This window comes from Protomyctophum parallelum (genome assembly GCF_964188405.1).
Source record: "Protomyctophum parallelum genome assembly, chromosome: 10".
Classification (NCBI taxonomy): Eukaryota; Metazoa; Chordata; class Actinopteri; order Myctophiformes; family Myctophidae; genus Protomyctophum; species Protomyctophum parallelum.
In genome coordinates this window covers 734,957-741,109 of record NC_139704.1, presented here as the reverse complement: position 1 = coordinate 741,109, position 6,153 = coordinate 734,957, and positions in this window count along the sequence as shown.

Genomic DNA, 6,153 nt, shown 5'->3' with positions numbered 1-6,153 from the left:
CTCTGTCTGGCCAGTTCACAAAACAGCCAAGCCTTGTATGCATCGCAGATATGGTGGCTAAGAACACAGTGGACACAGTTGATACACTTACACTGAAGAGATGTGCAAGGTGCTGTCTTGGGAGATTCAGCCTGAGGCGCATTAGAGTTAAGATTAGCATTTGAAAAGGAGACAATTTTCAGCCTGTCTGTGGTAGCAAGGGAAGCATGTGTGTCAGCACAGCTGACAACATTACATAGCTTCCAAGCCCAGTGTAGCAATTGACCTTATTGTCATCTTTTTCAAAGAACCTGTAGTCCATCTTACTCTCAGAGAGCCTTTCTGTGAGCGTCCTGTTCTCCTCCAACAAGCGGTTAACTTCAACTCGCCGACAGCTACACAAATGGCATTCTTGCTCTTCTCCAGTGTTCTGCAGTTGAGATACTGTAGTTTCTCCTTCAGGGACTTGTTCTCCTCCAACAGCCGTTGAATTTCAGCACACAGCGGGGCCACAATACCTGTAAGTTAAGTAAAGTATATTTGTAGAACACCTTTCACAGACAATCACAAAGTGCAAAATGCAACAATAAAAGTAGAAAATGTCAATATGTCTATGCTTCTACCCTGAAGTATGTGCACTGTTCCCTTCTTTATTCATTGTGTAACAGCTAATGATGTGGTAGGTGGAAGAGGGTCAGCAAGCAATGTATGTGTATATGTATGTATTTGTATATTCGTTTGCATCTGTGTACTGTATGTTTTGTGTATTTGTGTACTGTATATATTTTTTGTATTTTGTTTATGGGTCCCTCTTGAAAATTAGATGCTGCATCTCAAGGGGTTGTCCCTTCAATTAAATTAGAAACTTCTAATACAACGAGTCATAAATAAATACAAATCTATATTTAACTAAATCAGTGAAATTGAACAAAGGAATACAGGATTATGTTACAATTTACAACACAAAATCTGTAATCAAATAGGGCTATGAAAAGGCCTGTCTGACCTGGTAGGGGAGCAGCATCCACCTGCTGTGGCTGCCCCTGTGCAGCTTCATCATCCACCTCCTCTGTGCCAGCCATCTCCACATCTGGTGCTGATGCAGGGTCAGCGTTGTTCATCATCCACCTCCTCTGTGCCAGCCATCTCCACATCTGGTGCTGATGCAGGGTCAGCGTTGTTCAGTAGGCCTACTCCTCTGTGCCAGCCATCTCCACATCTGGTGCTGATGCAGGGTCAGCGTTGTTCAGTAACTTCAGTAGGCCTACTGGGGTCGGCAACCTTTGAGATGAAGTGCCATGTTTTTTTTTTCTTTATAGTCAAGTGTGCGGTGTCAACATTATGTTGAATTATGACACCACATCAAAATAAACAATTAAACAATTCCAACAGATTGGTTGTCCATAAATAGAACAACATCTCTTTATTCTTCTGGACTATTTCCTTTCACATCAGGACATTGTAATGATCATTAGAAATAATGCACCTATCTTCCAGACTCCAGATTATGCAGAATTTGCATGTATTTGAGAGAGCTTAATTGAATGTTTTTTTTTTTTAAAGACAAATCCTCTTTCTCACACTAATGCCATTGTGCCAGTGATCACCCTTCACTGTGCCAATGTTGGCACCCGTGCCTAAGGTTGCTTACCCTTGCACTTGCAGTACAGCAGCTTGCTGTACGCCAACTCTCATTTTCCCCCGCTCAAACCGGCCACTCGATGATGCCTTCACTTCTGTGTGCCCCAGGTGAAGTGAAGGTGCCCAGTCCGGATCTAATTCGTACATTTCCATGGCTGGTTTGCCTGAAGAACATTGATTGATTGAAATATGTATTTGACATATGTATTAACAGTTTGCAGAATTACAGTACATTTCAAGCACAAACTCAATACAAAGACTGTTAACTGTGAGTGGACGACACCATAAAGCATTACACTTGTTTACAAGAGGGTCCAATATTGTTCAATTCATCAAACAACAAACAACAACATTGCTTTGTTCTGTTATCTGCAATGCTAGATCATAGATCATCAAAAGTTTAGAGGCCATTGGAAACATTAGTGTGAGGTTTCCTTCCCAATCTGCACAGATTGAACATACGTGTGCATGTGGAACAAATCACAACACAGCTGGGCTACCCTATGCATTACTTATTTACTTTAAGTTAGTTAGCAGAGACAAAATAACAGTTTCATGTTTTTGGTAATAATTTACCTTTGTGAAAATGACGTGAACAAACACGTTTGTGCTTAGATACGTTGTCAAAAGTTATGTCTGTGCGCCGTAAAGCCGAGATCCAAGCCATCCTACGTCTCTTTGTGAGATCGTCCATCTGCGTTCCTAGATTCCGTTTCCATGCTGGAAAGAGGAAAAATCCAACGCCGTTTTCTTTCCCTCGATCTGACCTGCTGTTGCATTTGTATACTGAGCAACTCTGCACCATACATTGTGAGATGTCAGTTTGCAAGTTACTCGTTTGTTGAACTCCCTCTGGTGTTTAAAAATCAGAACGCACACGGATAGTCGCTGACTGGAAACAAACCAGAAATGCCAGCGAAAATGGCGGCCGCTACCACGTGACACATAATGTTAACGCCCCCTCCGGGAGATTTTGGTGGACCCTATAGTTGCCCTGAAACATGACTGCCATGATGATTTAATACGAGAGTCATGAACCATGGCTATAGCTCTATAGCTGTATCAGTGTATCGAAACTGGCCCACAGTGTCATTAACATAGCCGGCTACTTAGGCACAGTGGTGTTGCAAAACCAGCAAGCGGCTGTTTTAACAATAATTAAGGATCCTGAATATTCAAGAGGAAGATTTCAGAGACGTGAGCAAATCAGCAAAGGAACATTCTCCTGAACTGTGAGTAGCATTCCCTTTGCAAAGGACGCCATCTTCTGGACAAGTGAACAGGCCTGCAACCTGGGTTGTTTTTTGTTTTGTTTCATTAGATGCTGACTGAATAAATGACATTTTATAATGACAGCCTTTATGTATGATCCTGGTGTACCCGCTAAGCCGCTGGTCCCGACGGCATCCCAGGGCCGTGTGCTGAAGGTATGTGCAGCCCAGCTAGCAGGAGTGTTCACGACCCAAGCTGTGGTCCCGTCCGGCTTCAAGTCATCCATTGTGGTAACGGTCGTCCCCAAACACTCCAAGGTGGCGTGTCTGAACGACTGGAGACCGGTGGCCCTCACTCCGACTGTGAGCAAATGTTTGGAGAGACTGGTGGTGAGAGACTATGTTTGCTCTGTGCTGCCGGCCACATTGGACCCATGGCAATTTGCATATTATCGTCAGAACCCATCCACCGACGATGCAGTTGCCCTGGCGCTACACTCTGGACTCACCCACCTGGACAAGGGGGGGGGGGGGGGGGACAGGTGTGTCCGAATGCTCTTTGTTGATTATAGCTCTGCTTTGAACACCATCATCCCCACCAGACAAGACGCAAAGCTCAGGGATCTATAGGCCTGCACCAGGCCATGTGCAGCTGGATACTGAGGGATCTATAGACCGATTCACAGAGGGGTGCCCTACCTGGGCGCGGCCATTACTGAGGTGTAATACATGGAGCAGGTGCTCTGTAGACCAGGTGTAGATAATCAGTGCTGCTGCACTTAATGGTACACCTCAGTAATGGCCACACCCAGGAAACCCTCTGTGAATCGGTCTATAGCCTGCACCTGGCCATGTTGGGAAGTTTGAGCACATGCATGTGCCCATGCAGCAGCCCTTGGGCATCAGGGGCCCTTTTTTTTTCTCCTTTTCGCTCCACAGACATTTCCCCCACTGTCTAAAAACAAGAAGCATGAGTCAAAACTAGAAAACGGTACTTGCGCTCTGCTCAGGCAACACAGGATAGGATGTTATTAGTTGTCAAAGTGCCTTAATTGGACTCTGGGGGGGGGGGGGGGGGGGGGGGGGGGCGTCCTCCCTGAGCCAAGCTTGTGCCTGACCGGGTGTTACAATTACCAATTACCTGTCTTTACCTCACAATGTCACAATATACCAAACGAGGAAGTATGCCCATCTGAACCATGGAGAGCTCCCTAGATTAGAATAGGCAATTCTTTCTGAGCGTGAACAAGGAAGTGAACGCCAGCGCGCATGCGCAAAACAGCAAGTGCAGGAGAGGCCAACCGACAAAAAAAAAAGAAGAAAATAAGATTTTTTATTTTATTTTTTGTTTTTATCGACGAAAAAAAACGCCATAGGACTTGTTTCCCCCACTGTCTAAATAACTCAAAACTAGAAAACAGTGCTTGCGCTCTGCTCGCGCAAGTAACAAGTAATGAGTGTTTTATTTCATTCATTTCAAGTGAACCTGTAACCATGTGACAATAACCCTCGGATCAGGAACATTATACCAAATTAATCACACCTTTTTACGGTCACCAAAATGGTACCAAAATCTGGCCTGGCCCCTGGACTATAATGACCCTTCATTATCATGTTTTACAAACACAGGATAAGATGTTATTATTAGTCAAAGTGCCTTGGACTCTGCAGGGGTGTCGTCCTCCCTGAGCAAAGCTTGTGCCTGACCGCATACCTGAATGGGACCGGGTGTTACGATCCGTTCATACCTGAATGGGACCGGGGTGTTACGATCCGTTCATACCTGAATGGGACGGGTGTTACGATCCGTTCATACCTGAATGGGACCGGGTTGTTACGATCCGTTATACCTAGAATGGGACGCGGGTGTTACGATCCGTTAACCCATTCTGACCGGGCACCCATTTTGGTGTCAGCATCATGTTATGCTTTAGCTATTTAAAATAGCAGATCTACAAGCTCATATCGCGCCACCGAGTGACGCGATACGAGCTTGTAGGTCTGCTATTTTTGAAAAATCGAAAGAGCGACTGACATTTCTAGAATCTGATCTCAGGTCAGAAGGGGTTCATCAGACCAGTGTGTGTCCGGCGGAAACCTCGTATGAATCTGATCTCAGGTCAATACCTGAATGGGACCGGGTGTTACGATCCGTTCATACCTGAATGGGACCGGGTGTTACGATCCGTTCATACCTGAATGGGACCGGGTGTTACGATCCGTTTATACCTGAATGGGACCGGGTGTTACGATCCGTTAATACCTGAATGGGACCGGGTGTTACGATCCGTTCATACCTGAATGGGACCGGGTGTTACGATCCGTTTATACCTGAATGGGACCGGGTGTTACGATCCGTTAATACCTTAATGGGACCGGGTGTTACGATCCTTTCATACCTGAATGGGACCGGGTGTTACGATCCGTTCATACCTGAATGGGACCGGGTGTTACGATCCGTTCATACCTGAATGGGACCGGGTGTTACGATCCGTTTATACCTGAATGGGACCGGGTGTTACGATCCGTTAATACCTGAATGGGACCGGGTGTTACGATCCGTTTATACCTAGAATGGGACCGGGTGTTACGATCCGTTTATACCTGAATGGGACCGGGTGTTACGGTCCGTTTATACCTGAATGGGACCGGGTGTTACGATCCGTTTATACCTGAATGGGACCGGGTGTTACGATCCGTTTATACCTGAATGGGACCGGGTGTTACGGTCCGTTTATACCTGAATGGGGACCGGGTGTTACGATCCGTTAATACCTGAATAGGACGGGTGTTACGATCCGTTCATACCTGAATGGGACCAGGGTGTTACGATCCGTTTATACCTGAATGGGACCGGGTGTTACGATCCGTTTATACCTGAATGGGACCGGGTGTTACGGTCCGTTTATACCTGAATGGACCGGGTGTTACGATCCGTTAATACCTGAATAGGACCGGGTGTTACGATCCGTTCATACCTGAATGGGACCGGGTGTTACGATCCGTTATATACCTGAATGGGACCGGGGTGTTACGATCCGTTCATACCTGAATGGGACGGGGTGTTACGATCCGTTCATACCTGAATGGGACCGGGTGTTACGATCCGTTTATACCTGAATGGGACCGGGTGTTACGGTCCGTTTATACCTGAATGGGACCGGGTGTTACGATCCGTTAATACCTGAATAGGACCGGGTGTTACGATCCGTTCATACCTGAATGGGACCGGGTGTTACGATCCGTTTATACCTGAATGGGACCGGGTGTTACGATCCGTTTATACCTGAATGGGACCGGTGTTACGATCCGTTCATACCTG